The following is a 17,385-nucleotide window of genomic DNA, read 5'->3' as shown; positions in this document are numbered from 1 at the left end:
AGGCCTACGTACCGCTCAGGGAGCTCTCGGTCGATGAGTCTCTTATCAGTTTTAAGGGGAGACTCATCTTCCACCAGTATATTCCCTCGAAGCGGGCGAGGTATGGCGTGAAGCTCTATAAACTTTGTGAGAGTACCTCCGGGTACACTCTCAAGTTTAGGGTGTGTGAGGGACGAGATTCCCGTATTGAACCCCCAGATTGTTCCCCACTCTGTGTGTTAGCGGGAAACTTGTTTGGGACCTTATGCACCCATTTCTGGATAAGGGTTACCACGTGTATTTGGACAACTTTTATACCAGCATCCCTCTGTTCACATCCCTTGCCGCCAGATTCACGTCTGCTTGTGGGACCATGCGGAAAAGCCAGAGAGGCCTCCCTCTAAATTTTCTGCAGATACCTATTCCCAAGGGTGACTCCCGTGCCCTTGCCCATGAAAACCTGTTGTTGTTCAAGTATAAGGATAAGAGGGATGTCCTTATGCTGACCACTATTCATGGCAACGGCAGCTCACCTGTCCCTGTGCGAGGTACCACAACACCGGTGCTAAAGCCCGATTGTATTCTGGACTACAATCGGTATATGAGGGGAGTTGATCTTTCTGATCAAGTCCTCAAGCCATACATGGCCATGCGCAAAACACGGGTATGGTACAAAAAAGTTGCGGTCTACATGGTACAGGTTGCCATGTACAACACTTTTGTACTGTACCGGTATGCTGGCAACACAGGGACATTCCTCCAGTTCCAAGAAGAAGTCCTAAAGGTCCTGATCTTTGCTGACCGGGAAAGAACAGGCCGGAGTTCCGAAGGAACTGGAGTTATAGGTGCCAGGATCGTCCCAGGCCAACACTTTCCAGGTGAAGTCCCCCACACTGGAAAGACGGGACGAACCCAGAAAAGATGCAGAGTGTGTTACAAGAGGGTGATATGGAAGGATACCACCACTCAATGTGACCCTTGCCCCGATCATCCGGGCCTCTGCATTAAGGAATGCTTCAGGGAGTATCACACTTCCATGGAGTACTAAATTTTAATTTCCCATAATTTGACCCCAATGTACCAAGTCCAGAGTACATTCCAAGTTCTAACCCCATAAACATCTAAATTGCCCAAAATAATGTTTCATCTTAAAAAAAAAAAAAAAAAAAAAAAAAAAACACTGATAAGACCTCTGGGGTATTTTTTCAAAAAAATTAGTCACTATCATCGGGGACTTTTTATGTTCCTCAAATGCGCAGCGCTCTCTCCACCTGAGCGGGGTGCGCATTTGAGGCAACAGGTTAGGGACGTCCACACACATCACATTCCCAGAATGATGATTCAGAGCATAGGGTTTGGGGGGGGGCATATTTTTTTATTTTTGGCTATGCTCTGGGTCATCATTCTGGGAACATAATCTGTTTTATAATTTTATGTACCACTGTACCCCTTGTTAGTAATTAGTGTACCCCATCTAATGCCCCTTGAGGGGGGGTCCCACTGTTCTGGCTCCATAGGAGAAAGCCAAAGCTCAAGGACCCTGACTGATCTCCGGCATCTCTGAGACCGGTGTGCATGCTGTTTACGCCCAGACTTGAGGTATGTCCTTACTCCAAAGAAATCTATTTACAAACTTACAGTGACATTTTCTCCTTTTACCACTTGTGAAAATGAAAAATGTGGGGTAACCTCAGCATTTTAGTGTAAAAAAATAAAATGTTTAATTTTCACATCCCACTTCATGAATATTTATCAAACACCTGTGGGGGGTTAAGGCTCACTGTACCCCTTGTTACGTTCCTTGAGGGGTGTAGTTTCCAAAATAGTATGGCATGTGTTTGTTTTTTTTTTGCTGTCCTGGCACCATAGGGGCTTCCTAAATGCGATATGCCCCCCATTTCAGCAAAATTTGCAAATGTGACTCCTCCTCTTCTGAGCATTGTAGTGCGTCCGCAGTGCACTTGACGTCCACACATGGGGTATTTCCATACTCCAAAAAGATGGGTTAAACATTTTGGGGGCATTTCTCGTATTACCCCTTGTAAAAATGTAAAATTTTGGGAAAAAACAGCAGTGTAGTGGAAAATAAGAATAAAAAATCATTTACACATCATCAAAAGTCGTCAAACACCTGTGGGTACCCCTTGTTACATTCCTTGAGGGGTGTAGTTTCCAAAATAGTATGCCATGTGGGGGGACTTTTTGCTGTCCTGGCACCATAGGGGCTTCCTGAATGCGATATGCCCCCCCCCCCCCATTTCAGCAAGATTTTCAAATGTGACTCCTTTTCTTCTGAGCATTGTAGTGTGCCAGCAGAGCAATTGACGTCCACACATGGGGTATTTCCATACTCAGAAGAGATGGGGTTACACATTTTGGGGGGCATTTTCTCCCATTACCCTTTATAAAAAAAAAAAAGTAAATTTGGGGAAAACCAGCATTTTAGTTGGAAAAAAAAATCATTTACACATCCAACTTTAACGAAAAGTCGTGAAACACCTGTGGGGTGTTAAGGCTCACTGTACCCCTTGTTACGTTCCTTGAGGGGTGTACTTTCCAAAATAGTATGCCATGTGTTTTTTTTTTCTGTCCTGGCACCATAGGAGCTTGCTAAATGGGACATGCCCCCCAAAAACCATTTCGGCAAAAATTGCTTTGAAAAAGCCAAATGTGACTCCTTCTCTTCTGAGCATTGTAATTAGCCAGCAGTGCACTTGACCTCCACATATGTGGTGTTTCCATACTCAGAAGAGATGGGGTTACAAATTTTAGGGGCTTCCAAAATGAGACATGCCCCCCAAAAACCCTTTCAGAAAAACTCTCCTTCCCTTCTGAGCTCTCTACTGCGCCCGCCGAACACTTGACATACACATATGAGGTATTTCCTTCCTTACTCGAGAGAAATTGTTTTACACATTTTAGGAATTTCTCTCCTTTTACTCCTCGTAAAAATTCAAAAACTGGGTCTACAAGAACATGCCAGTGTAAAAAATGAAGATTTTGAATTTTCTCCTTCAATTTGCTGCTATTCCTGTGAAACACCTAAAGGGTTAACAAACCTTTTGAATGTCATTTTGAATGCTTTGAGGGGTGCAGTTTTTATAAGGGGGTAATTTGTGGGGTATTTCTAATATGAAGGCCTTTCAAAACAGAACTGGTCCCTGAAAAATTTAGATTTTGAAAATGTGGAAAATTTCTGCTATACTTTGAAGCCCTCTGATGTCTTCCAAAAGTAAAAATATGTCAACTTTATGATGCAATCATAGACATGTTGTATATGTGAATCAATATATAATTTATTTGGAATATTCATTTTCCTTATAAGCAGAGAGCTTCAAAGTAAAAAAAAATGCAAAAGCTTCAATTTTTTCATCAAATTTTGGAATTTTTCACCAAGAAATTATGCAAGTATCGACAAAATTTTACCACTAACAAAGTAGAATATGTCACGAAAAAACAATCTCAGAATCAGAATGAAAGGTAAAAGCATCCCAGATTTATTAATGTTTAAAGTGAAAGTGGTCAGATGTGCAAAAAAATGGTCAGGTCCTACAGTGAAAATTGGCTGGGTCCTTAAGGGGTTAAATGGGCACTGTCAGATACAAAAACTTTTTATTTGTTGTACATCTTGGCAAAAAATTACCTTTCTAATATACTTCATAAGAAAATGTTATTTTCTTTTTATAGAAGTCAAGGAATTTGGAATTTTTTTATTTATAAAAAGCGATTTAAAAGTCCTATCAAAACAAAAATGGTAGTAAAAACTACAGATCACACCACAAAAAGTGAGCCCTCATACATCCCCGTATATGGAAAAATAAAAAAAAGTTATAGGCGGCAGACTTTATGCATACCAATTTTGTTACAAAAGATAGCATTTTTTTATAGTACAATAAGAAAAACTATATAAATTGGGTATCGTTTAATCGCATTAACCTACAGAATCAAGATAATGTATCATTTTTACCATAAAGTGCACTAATTTTTTTGTTGCACCGTACATTTTATGGTAAAGTGAAAATTTTTATTACAAAGTACAATTGTTTGCGCAAAAAACAAGCCCTCATATGGGTCTGTAGGTAAAAAAATTAAAGAGTTATGAATAAAAAAAAAAAAAAAAAAAAAAAAGCAGGAAAAAATAAAAAATGGAAAAATAAAAATTGGCCAGGTCCTTAAAGGGGTACTATGCCCCTAGACATCTTATCCCCTATACAAAGGATAGGCGATAAGATGTCTGATTGTGGGGGTCCTACAGCTGGGTGCGGGGGTCGTGACGTCATGGCCACGCCCCTCATAACGTCACACCACGCCCCCTCAATGCAAGTCTATGGGAGGGTGCATGACTACCGTCACGCCCCCTCCCAGAGACTTGCATTGAGGGGGTGTGGCATGACATCACAGGGGGGGGGGGGCGTAGCTGTGACGTAACGACCCTGCCGCCCCCTCCAAGGGTTCAGAACAAAATGTTCCTAACACTGGGGCAGCAGAGTACCCCTTTAAGGCCAAAATGGGTTTGGTCCTCAGGATAGGGGATAAGATGCCTGATCGCGGGGGTCCCGCTGCTGGGGACCCCTGTGATCTTCCACACCGCACCCCGTTAGAATCAGCCCCTGGAGCGTGCTCGCTCCGGGTCTGATTACTGTTGATCACGGGGACGGAGCATAGTGACGTCACGGCTCTGCCCCCGTGTGACAGCTGTCACACCCAGTCCATAGGCTTGCATTGAGGGGGCGGAGCAAGAAGTCACACGGGGGCGGGCCGTTAAGTCACTATGCTCCGTCCCCGTGATCGCCAGTAATCAGACCCAGAGCGAGCACGCTTCGGGGGCTGATTCTAATGGAGTGTGGCGTGGAAGATCGTGGGGATCCCCAGCGGGGGGCCCCCCGCGATCAGGCAACTTATCCCCTATCCTTTGGATAGGGGATAAGATGTCTTAGCGCCGGAGTACCCCTTTAAGTAGATATGGCTTCTGCTCAGATATGGACGTGTCTCATTGTGAAATATCCCATTCTAAAGAGTATTTTTAATATTAGCTTCTAAAAAATTCTTGAGATTTCATATCTCACCCCGGGCCCCACCAAAAAAGAATCACTTAGAGCAGGGTTTCCCAACCAGGGTGGCTCAAGCTGTTGCAAAACTTCAACTCCCAGCATGCCTAGAAGACCGGGAGTTGAAGTTTTGCAACAGCTGGAGGCATAATGGTTGAGAAACCCAGATTCATGGAAGAGACATCTAAAGAGGTTCTCATGGACAACTTCTTGAAAACACATAACATCTTTGTGATCCTTAAATAGTTACGGTACATACAGTCATGGCCATAAATGTTGGCACTACTGACATGGTAGCTGTAGTTTTGCAACAGCTGGAGGCACCCTGGTTGGGAAACACTGCCCTAGATCAACATTCTGTCCCAATGAATCTAGTATCCATAACCTGTAATGTTATTACTCTCCAGAAATGCATCCAGCCCCTTTTGAACTCTTTTATTGAGTTCCCCATGACCAGTTCCGCCGGGAGAGAGTTCCATAGAAACCTTCTTTCTTCTAGATGTAGAGACTGGTTCTATGGGAAAGATCTCTGTACTGTCCCGATATACGAAAACAGTTATTAGGTCGTTCCTGAGCCTTCTTTTTTTGCTAAACTAAATAACCCTAATTCTGACAATATTTCTGGGTACTGCAGTCCTTCCATCCCCCTTATTACTGGTTGCCCGTCCTTGAACCCTCTCTAGCTCCAATATATCTTTCTTGTACACTGTATTCCATGTGTGGTCTGACTAATGATTTGTAAAGCGGTAGAATTATTTCCTTGTCATGTCCCTTCATGCATCTCTATGGGAGAGCCAGAGATACACGAGTACAGCGCTTTAGCTCTCCAATAGAGATGTATGAAGGGCTCATGCCCATACATGCTCTGTGCATGAGGAAAGCCGAAGCATCGTGCAGGAGATCGCTGGGGGAGGGGGACCACGCAGTCCGATTCCCTGCAATCAGATATTTATCCCCCATCCTATGGATAACTCCTTTAAAAAATAGGTATTCCCATTATAAACTTTTATTGGATATCCACAGTATAAACCATAAGACATCCTCAACCCATCAAAACCAGTACAATGTAACTGTCAATGTCACCAAAATATTTTTCTAACAAAAAATGACGACAATGTTTCTGTGACAACACAAACACAAATAAAAGTAAACGTAAACGGCTCGTACTCCGGTCAAGGCAATAAAGGCTCCATGTGAGTAGTAAACATATTGCCCTAGATTTACTAATGCAATTGAGCGAGAATTTTGGTGCATATAACTTTGCATCACATTTATTAAAAGATTTAGGCTTTTCATTTAATTTATTTATTTTTCATAAATGCCAGTGGGGGTCATATTGTAAACTCTTCACATCAAAAATGTTGAGCTTTGAGCCAAAATTTTGGCACAGAAAAGTTCACATCAGATATTCAAAGTGTTTTACATGATAAATATTTTAGGTTTACACTAGTCACACAAGATTGATTTTCAAAAGTGGGCGTGGCTATATAAATTTCATGTTTTACATGATATTTTCAAAGGGGTGAGAATCCATTTTACATCCAAAATTTCACACCAGCTTTTTGCTAGTGAAGAAATCACAGATATGGTTGTTGTTTTTTTGAAATTTTTTTTTCTTTAGTTTTTTTGTGAAAAGGAGTTATTTAATCAATTATTGAAAAATAAATAATTATTGTTGGAAAATGTTATTAAAAAATAATAATATATATTATACTGTTATGTTCACTGCACCTGCACTCACATTTAAGCTCTAAAAAGGTTTTATTTATACAGTTATCGCTTGTCTAGGCACTAGTAGTCATGGAATATCACATGAGATGCTTCCAGCAGAATTTTCGGGGATGTAAAATTTGGCACAAGAGGTGACGATTTTGGCGGCAAACTCTGAAAATTTGGTGCCAAAAAATCCAATATGGCGGCAAAAAGAAATTTGGCACCAAATTTGGCAATTTTTGGTGCGAAAAAAGAAAAAAGTGGCATGAAAATGAACTCACATATTTTCATATTTTTAAAGGCCTTTGAAAATGTGAGGAGAAAAAAAAATAAAAGTATAATTAATATTTCTGGAATAGAAATTACAGTAATTTTTGAATATCTCCCCCAGTGATTTTTGGGAAAAATAAAATTGTCATGACCAGATGTCAGCTGAAAGGCAATAGGGATTTATAAAACCACAAACCCACTCGGTGTTTTTTCCTTTGGTGTTTTTTTTTTACTCTTTTTTTGCCAGTTTTGGGCTCAGTGGCAGTTTTTCAAAATGGCAGCATGTTGAGACTAAGGCGTATTTTTTTATTTATTTATTTATTTTTTAATAGTGAGGCTAAAACTCACTATTAGGCTGGGTTCACATCACGTTTTGTCCCATACGGGAGCCCAGGGGGGGAGCTAAAAACATGCGCTCCCATATGCCTTCGTATGAGCTCCCGTATGTAATTCATTTCAATGAGCAGACCGGAGTGAAACGTTCGGTCGGCTCATTTTTGCGCCGTATGCGCTTTTACAACCGGACCTAAAACCGTGGTCGACCACAGTTTTAGGTACGGGGAAAAAGTGCATGCGGCGCAAAAATGAGCCGACCGGACCGAGCGTTTCACTCCGGTCTGCTCATTGAAATGAATTACATACGGGAGCTCATACGAAGGCATATGGGAGCGCATGTTTTTAGCTCCCCCCTGGGCTCCCGTATGGGACAAAACGTGATGTGAGCCCAGCCTTATTGAGAAAGAAGAAAAAGATGCCAGAAAGACTGCATTGGTAGTGGAAAATGACAAGGCAGCTTTTTGTGGTGTTTTTTTATTTTGTTTATGAGATTAAAAAAAAAAAACGTCAGTGTGGCCTCGGGTCATGGCCTATGTGCGCCAAGAAATGTGCCAGAATTTTGATACATACACAAACTAAAAATACAGATTTACCAGTCAGCCTTAGACACTGATACATTTGGGACTGTACATTTTACTCCTGTCCATCTAAGGGACCTAGTAGACGGCCCCATTGGAGAAGAACACCATAACAAGTCAATTGTGAGGCCCAATCAAATTCACTGCTCTCAGCCCTTCATCCCCTGCTAAGACAGAGCAATGTGTGTAGACGATTATTTTATTGGCCGCACAAAAGATTCAATCAAGGAATGAGATACAAAGGGTAGGAGTGCCCCTAGGAACGCTCATTTGGCCGATAATTGGCTCATGTAAGGGTACACTTACGTATAAAAATCTGCAGCAACACAAGCAACAAAAAATGCACGTGGGAGCGTACCCTGAGGCCATGTGCTCACATCCAGAGATTCAGTCATGGATTCTGCTGCGCTGTGCACACAGATGTTTTTGGGGCGGAAATTCTGCTTTCTGTGTCGGCAGAAAGAATTAACCTGTTCATTCTTTCTGCAGACCCTGCACAGAATGCATAGCTGCATTTTTTGGAATGTCCGCGCAGAGATTTTTCATGAGGACATTCCGAAGAGTGAACATAGCCCAAACATAGCCTAAATGTGCCTTAAGTTTGAACTGTGGAAAGAATGAGTTTCCTGAAACACACACGTGCTGTCTGTGAGGAGATCACGTCATCCAGGAGTCATCAGTGAGTGCAGTTAGGATCCACCCCAAAGCACATGAATCAACCAAATACTCTGTCATCATATACCTGTGCCTGCTAGACAAGTGCAATGTCCCTATATGACTGTACACACTACACACGCAATGTCCCCATACGACTGTACACACGCAATGTCCCCATACGACTGTACACACTACACACGCAATGTCCCTTACGACTGTACACACTACACACGCAATGTCCCTATACGACTGTACACACTGTACACGCAATGTCCCTATACGACTGTACACACTGCACACGCAATGTCCCTATACGACTGTACACACAATGTCCCCATACGACTGTACACACTACACACGCAAAGTCCCCATACGACTGTACACACTGCACACGCAATGTCCCTTACGACTGTACACACTGCACACGCAATGTCCCTTACGACTGTACACACTACACACGCAATGTCCCTTACGACTGTACACACTGCACACGCAATGTCCCTATACGACTGTACACACTGCACACGCAATGTCCCTATACGACTGTACACACTACACACGCAATGTCCCTGTACGACTGTACACACTACACACGCAATGTCCCTATACGACTGTACACACTACACACGCAATGTCCCTATACGACTGTACACACTACACACGCAATGTCCCTATACGACTGTACACACTGTACACGCAATGTCCCTATACGACTGTACACACTGCACACGCAATGTCCCTATACGACTGTACACACAATGTCCCTATACGACTGTACACACTACAAACGCAATGTCCCCATACGACTGTACACACTACACACGCAATGTCCCTTACGACTGTACACACCGCACACACAATGTCCCTTACGACTGTACACACCACACACGCAATGTCCCTTACGACTGTACACACTGCACACGCAATGTCCCTATATGACTGTACACACTACACACGGAATGTCCCTATACGACTGTACACACTACACACGGAATGTCCCTATACGACTGTACACACTACACACGCAATGTCCCCATACGACTGTACACACTACACACGCAATGTCCCTATACGACTGTACACACTACACACGCAATGTTCCTATGCGACTGTACAAACTACACACGCAATGTCCCCATACGACTGTACACACTACACACGCAATGTTCCTATGCGACTGTACAAACTACACACGCAATGTCCCCATACGACTGTACACACTACACACGCAATGTCTCTATACGACTGTACACACTACACACGCAATGTCTCTATACGACTGTACACACTACACACGCAATGTCCCTATACGACTGTACACACTACACACGCAATGTTCCTATGCGACTGTACAAACTACACACGCAATGTCCCCATACGACTGTACACACTACACACGCAATGTCTCTATACGACTGTACACACTACACACGCAATGTCCCTTACGACTGTACACACTACACACGCAATGTCTCTATACGACTGTACACACTACACACGCAATGTCCCTATACGACTGTACACACTACACACGCAATGTCCCTATACGACTGTACACACTACACACGCAATGTCTCTATACGACTGTACACACTACACACGCAATGTCACTATACGACTGTACACACTACACACGCAATGTCCCTATACGACTGTACACACTACACACGCAATGTCCCTATACGACTGTACACACTACACACGCAATGTCCCTATACATCTGTAAGTGCTAGACAAGTACTATGAGGGGAATTAATCAAGCAATTTAGATGGCTTTTTTCGTCTAAGTTTGTTACAGGAAATGTCGCAGGCCGGTTCCGTGCGAATTGATCTGATTTAGATCACTTTGTGCAGTGGAAACTAATTATCACGTGCGACTTTTCAGCGAAGAGCCGCAAAAAAGTTGCATGGACCATATTTAGAAGAAATCACAGGGCATTTCAACCCTGCCCTATATGTCTCCATGCGACAATTGTATTAAGGTCCATATGACTTTTAATACAATTATGGCACGACCGGCCACTGCTCTGCGACATTTAAACAGAGCAGCTCAGCGGGCATTCATCAATGCCATCCGCCACTTTCAACGCACTCTGTTTTTTTTTATATCTAAAATGAACAAAAACCAAGTTCACTTTTGATAAATGTCCCTATATAACTGCATATACCTTACATGTTAAATACCATGCTATATACTATACAGGTATAAAGCTCCTTTAAGTGCTTCATTACTACAATGCTCTCACCCTATATATTGGGACTTTATAACAGCCCACTCTTAACCCTATGTGTACTATACAAGTACAGTGCCCCATGTAACTGTATTTACACATAATGCCATATATTGTACAAGTAACTAATTCCATATACATCTATGCATTCTACATCCACAATGTCCTAATATACCTGTAAAAGTGCACTGCCCTCAAATCTATGTATAGTCTATACTCTATACAGTCCACTGCCCCTAAATCTATGTATACAGCCCCTATATCTATTTACTATAAGCCCACAGCCCCTATAGCTATGTATATACTATGAGCCTATACCTATGTGTATATATAGTCTATACAGCCCCTATATCTATGTGTATACTATGAGCATATACCTATGTGCATATATAGTCTATACAGCCCCCATAGCTATGTATATACTATGAGCCTATACCTGTGTGTATATATAGTCTATACAGCCCCTATAGCTATGTATATACTATGAGCCTATACCTATGTGTATATATAGTCTATACAGCCCCTATAGCTATGTATATACTATGAGCCTATACCTATGTGTATATATAGTCTATACAGCCCCTATAGCTATGTATATACTATGAGCCTATACCTATGTGTATATATAGTCTATACAGCCCCTATAGCTATGTATATACTATGAGCCTATACCTGTGTGTATATATAGTCTATACAGCCCCTATAGCTATGTATATACTATGAGCCTATACCTATGTGTATATATAGTCTATACAGCCCCTATAGCTATGTATATACTATGAGCCTATACCTATGTGTATATATAGTCTATACAGCCCCTATAGCTATGTATATACTATGAGCCTATACCTATGTGTATATATAGTCTATACAGCCCCTATATCTATGTATATACTATAAGTCCACAGCCCCTATTGCTATGTATATACTATGAGCCTATACCTTTGTGTATATATAGTCTATACAGCCCCTATAGCTATGTATATACTATGAGCCTATACCTATGTGTATATAGTCTATACAGCCCCTATATCTATGTATATACTATAAGTCCACAGCCCCTATAGCTATGTATATACTATGAGCCTATACCTATGTGTGTATATAGTCTATACAGCCCCTATATCTATGTATATACTATGAGCCTATACCTATGTGTGTATATAGTCTATACAGCCCCTATATCTATGTATATACTATAAGTCCACAGCCCCTATAGCTATGTATATACTATGAGCCTATACCTTTGTGTATATATAGTCTATACAGCCCCTATATCTATGTATATACTATAAATCCACAGCCCCTATATCTATGTATATACTATGAGCCTATACCTATGTGTGTATATAGTCTATACAGCCCCTATATCTATGTATATACTATAAGTCCACAGCCCCTATAGCTATGTATATACTATGAGCCTATACCTTTGTGTATATATAGTCTATACAGCCCCTATATCTATGTATATACTATAAATCCACAGCCCCTATAGCTATGTATATACTTTGAGCCTATACCTATGTGTGTATATAGTCTATACAGCCCCTATATCTATGTATATACTATAAGCCTATACCTATGTGTGTATATAGTCTATACAGCCCCTATATCTATGTATATACTATAAGTCCACAGCCCCTATAGCTATGTATATACTATGAGCCTATACCTTTGTGTATATATAGTCTATACAGCCCCTATATCTATGTATATACTATAAATCCACAGCCCCTATAGCTATGTATATACTATGAGCCTATACCTATGTGTATATATAGTCTATACAGCCCCTATATCTATGTATATACTATGAGCCTATACCTATGTGTATATATAGTCTATACAGCCCCTATATCTATGTATATACTATAAGTCCACAGCCCCTATAGCTATGTATATACTATGAGCCTATACCTATGTGTATATAGTCTATACAGCCCCTATATCTATGTATATACTATAAGTCCACAGCCCCTATAGCTATGTATATACTATGAGCCTATACCTTTGTGTATATATAGTCTATACAGCCCCTATAGCTATGTATATACTATGAGCCTATACCTATGTGTATATAGTCTATACAGCCCCTATATCTATGTATATACTATAAGTCCACAGCCCCTATAGATATGTATACTATGAGCCTATACCTATGTGTATATATAGTCTATACAGCCCCTATAGCTATGTATATACTATGAGCCTATACCTTTGTGTATATATAGTCTATACAGCCCCTATAGCTAAGTATATACTATGAGCCTATACCTATGTGTGTATATATAGTCCATACAGCCCCTATATCTATGTATATACTATAAGTCCACAGCCCCTATAGATATGTATATACTATGAGCCTATACCTTTGTGTATATATAGTCTATACAGCCCACTGCCCCTATATCTTTGTATATATAGTCTATACAGCCCACTGCCCCTATATCTTTGTATATATAGTCTATACAGCCCACTGCCCCTATATCTTTGTATATATAGTCTATACAGCCCACTGCCCCTATATCTTTGTATATATAGTCTATACAGCCCACTGCCCCTATATCTGTGAGTATATATAGTCTATACAGCCAACGGCCCGTATATCTATTAATGTATATCTAGTCTACACTGCTCCTATACCAATGTATATAGAGTACATTATATGTAGTAGCATATACCTGTACGGACTGTGCTGGTGGCCGGGCACTGCTATGAGTCCCAGTAGATGACAGCTATGTACTGGTAGCTCACTCACAGGAGGAGGAGGAGGCCTACAGCTCCGTCACTGGAGCCCGATGTGTGTGAGATCACATCAGCTGTGGCCTGACACTCGCCTGTTTTGCTTTCTCGTCACGTGACTTACTCTAGCAACTAAGGAAAGGCAGAAAGGACAAACATCTGCAACAGGCGATCCTCTATGTGAGAGCAGCAGCTAATGACAAATGCTTATAGCAAGGAATGAAATGCCGCATTTATGTGTCACTCACAGGACCTGAACTGAAAGACACATACTGCTAATGAATAATATTTGGAATGCTACGAATTATACATCAAGTCTGGTTTACCACACTGTTTAAGGCTAAGTTCACACTGCATTTTGTGTTAAAGGAGTACTTCAGTGGGGATCCAGAGTCTAGTCTAGGGAGGAGTACAGTATTTTACAGAAAATAAGGATACTGGGGGGATTTATCATTATTTGTCTATTGTAGACACAGTTCTACCCCTTTACACTGCTTGTCTATTGTACACTCTTGCTCAGAATTTACTAAGGCTGTGCATGTCCTTTGATAAATCTTGTGCAACTATAGAATCGCCCCCCTCGCTCTACCGTACACTCCTTCTCTACCTCACAGGAAAAGTGGACGTAGAGATTTTGTTCTATTGGTTTGAGGTCGGATTCTATTGAGGTTTTTTGTCCATCAGCAATAACGCCAGAAAAACTGTCCCAGCTTTTTCCTGTGTTTTGTCAGTTTTTCTTGCATTTTTTGCTGGTGTGTGGAAACAAAAAATTTACTTAACTTTTTGTTATTTTTTTTTCTCGAAATTTAGATACCTGAATGCGGGGGACTATGTCAGATTTGGTGGATTGCCATGATGAACAGCGTTTTTTTTTTTAAATGTCAATAAAAGGGTTAACGAGGGCTGTGGGGGAGTGTTTTTTTAAATATTTTTTTTTTTCAATGTGTTGTTTTTTATAATTGAATTTTCAGGCTTAGTAGTGGAAGGCGTCTTGTAGACAGAATCTATTACTAGGCCCGGGGCTTAGCGTTAGCCCCCAAAACATCTAGCGATAACCCCCAGTTATTACCCCGGTACCCAACGCCACAGGGGTTCCGGGAAGAGCTGGTACCAACAGGCCAGGAGCGTCAAAAATGGCGCTCCTGGGCCTAGGCTGTAACAGGCTGGTGTTATTTAGGCTGGGGAGGGCCAGTAACAATGGTCCTTGCTCACCCTCATAACGTCAGGCTGTTGCTGCTTGGTTGGTATCTGGCTGATACTGAAAAAATAGGGAACCACACACTTTTTATTTATTTATAAAAAAAAAAATGTTTTAAAGTATAAAAAATGCATAGGGTTCCCCCTATTTTCAGTATCAGCCAGATGCCAACCAAGCAGCAACAGCTTGACGTTACCAAGGTGGGCAAGGACCATTGTTACTGGCCCTCCCTAGCCTAAATAACACCAGCCTGTTACTGCCTAGGCCCAGGAACTCCATTTTTGACGCTTTGGGCCTGTTCATGCCAGCTCTTCCCGGCACCCCTATGGAGGTGGGTACCGGGGTAATAATTAGAGGTTAGCGTTAGCTGATTTGGGGGCTAACACTAAGCCCCAGCTTAGTAAGGGATTCCGTCTACATGACAGCTTCCACTACTAACCCTGAAAATTCAATTATAAAAACACGACACATTGAAATTTTTTATTTATTTAAAAACAACACTCCCCCACAGCCCTCGTTAACCATTTTGAAAAAAAAAAAATGCTGGTCATCGTCTCAGTCCACCGAATCTGACATAGTCCTCCGCATTCACGTATCTAAAATGAGAATAAAAAAAAACAAGAAATATGGGTTAGTACATTTTTTGTGCTCTCCCCTGGGAAAAGCGCACATAATGCAGCGTGTTCATAAACAGGGAGCCTCCAATTGTTGCTAAACTACAACTCCCGTCATGAGGGGCTGTAGTTAAGTAACAACTGGAGTCTCCCTGTTTGGGAACACATTGCCAGAAAGGCTCTGTTCCCATTATGCAAAACGCATAATGTGATCAGAGATCTGTCCCTCTGCGCTTGGACTACTACTCCTATCATGGGACAGAGTCTGTCCTATGATGGGAGTAGTTGTAGTACCGCGGCACTGCTGAGGAATGGCACTTGCACATCCCCTGGCTGCAGGACTTTTAGAACTACTACTCCCACCATGTCGTCAATTTAGACCAATATATGGAGGGTTAATTTCTGTATATTAACCAATAGATCCCCCTAGGGGAATCCAAAAAGACCCTATTTTCCCACATACATAAATTCTTTATGGTGATCCCACAAGCTTTAACCCCTTAACGACGCAGGACGTATATTTACGCGCCGCGATCCCGCATCATATCGCGTCGGTCCCGGCGCTCATCAACGGCCGGGACCCACAGCTGATACCACACATCGCCGATCGCGGCGATGTGCGGTATTAACCCTTTAGAAGCGGCGGTCAAAGCTGACCGCCGCTTCTAAAGTGAAAGTGACCCGGCTGCTCATTCGGGCTGTTTGTGACCGCCGCGGTGAAATCTGGCGAATCTGGCGAACAGCTGGCAGGACACCGGGAGGGCCCTTACCTGCCTCCTCGGTGTCCGATCGGCGAATGACTGCTCCGTGCCTGAGATCCAGGCAGGAGCAGTCAAGCGCCGATAACACTGATCACAGGCGTGTTAATACACGCCTGTGATCTGTGTAAAAGATCAGTGTGTGCAGTGTTATAGGTCCCTATGGGACCTATAACACTGCAAAAAAAATTAAAAATAAAAGTGTTAATAAAGGTCATTTAACCCCTTCCCAAATAAAAGTTTGAATCACCCCCCTTTTCCCATAAAAAAAATAAAACAGTGTAAAAATAAATAAAAATAAACATATGTGGTATCGCCGCGTGCGTAAATGTCCGAACTATAAAAATATATCATTAATTAAGCCGTACGGTCAATGGCGTACGTGCAAAAAAATTCCAAAGTCAAAAAAAGCGCATTTTTGGTCACTTTTTATACCATTAAAAAATGAATAAAAAGTGATGAAAAAGTCCGATCAAAACAAAAATAATGCCGATAAAAACTTCAGATCACGGTGCAAAAAATGAGTCCTCATACCGCCCTGTATGGGGAAAAATAAAAAAGTTATAGGGGTCAGAAGATTACATTTTTAAACGTATAAATTTTCCTGCATGTAGTTATGATTTTTTCCAGAAGTGCGACAAAATCAAACCTACATAAGTAGGGTATCATTTTAACCGTATGGACCTACAGAATAATGATCAGGTGTAATTTTTACCGAAATATGCACTGCGTAGAAACGGAAGCCCCCAAAAGTTACAAAATGGCATTTTTTCTTCAATTTTGTCGCACATTGATTTTTTTTTCCGTTTCGCCTTGCATTTTTGGGTAAAATGACTAATGTCACTGCAAAGTAGAATTGGTAACGCAAAAAATAAGCCATAATATGGATTTTTAGGTGGAAAATTGAAAGGGTTATGATTTTTAAAATGTAAGGAGGAAAAAACGAAAGTGCAAAAACGGAAAAACCCTGAGTCCTTAAGGGGTTAATAATACTAATAATATGTGCGCTAAATGAAATAGAACCACAAACAGTTAAAAGTTTAGCAAAGTGGCAGCTCAGTATTAGTTATTGTATAGCCATTCTGTGAATGGAGGCTCTTAAGTCTCTCCTGTTAGCCAACCATCCTTATTAGTTTTGTTGGATGTGCCTGCATTTGCACTGCAGGCATGTCCAACAAAACAAATAAGGATGGTTGGCTAACAGGAGAGACTTAAGAGCCTCCATTCACAGAATGGCTATACAATAACTGTTACGCCG

The 17,385-nt window shown here is 41.4% G+C and overlaps 1 protein-coding gene across 1 annotated transcript in view; it reads right to left on the bottom strand.

Moving 5' to 3' along the window:
• Positions 1 to 13,662, bottom strand: part of PNPLA8 (patatin like phospholipase domain containing 8) — a 70,745-nt gene extending 57,083 nt beyond the window's left edge. Inside the window, exon 1 of the mRNA XM_056573927.1 lies at positions 13,497 to 13,662. The gene's annotated coding sequence lies outside the window, so the exon portion shown is untranslated. The remainder of the gene's footprint in view (positions 1 to 13,496) is intronic.
• Positions 13,663 to 17,385: the final 3,723 nt, after the last annotated feature.

Source organism: Hyla sarda, chromosome 4 (assembly GCF_029499605.1).
Source record: "Hyla sarda isolate aHylSar1 chromosome 4, aHylSar1.hap1, whole genome shotgun sequence".
NCBI lineage: Eukaryota > Metazoa > Chordata > Amphibia > Anura > Hylidae > Hyla > Hyla sarda.
Note: the sequence above shows the minus strand (reverse complement) of the source record. Positions and strands in the feature narration are given on the sequence as shown.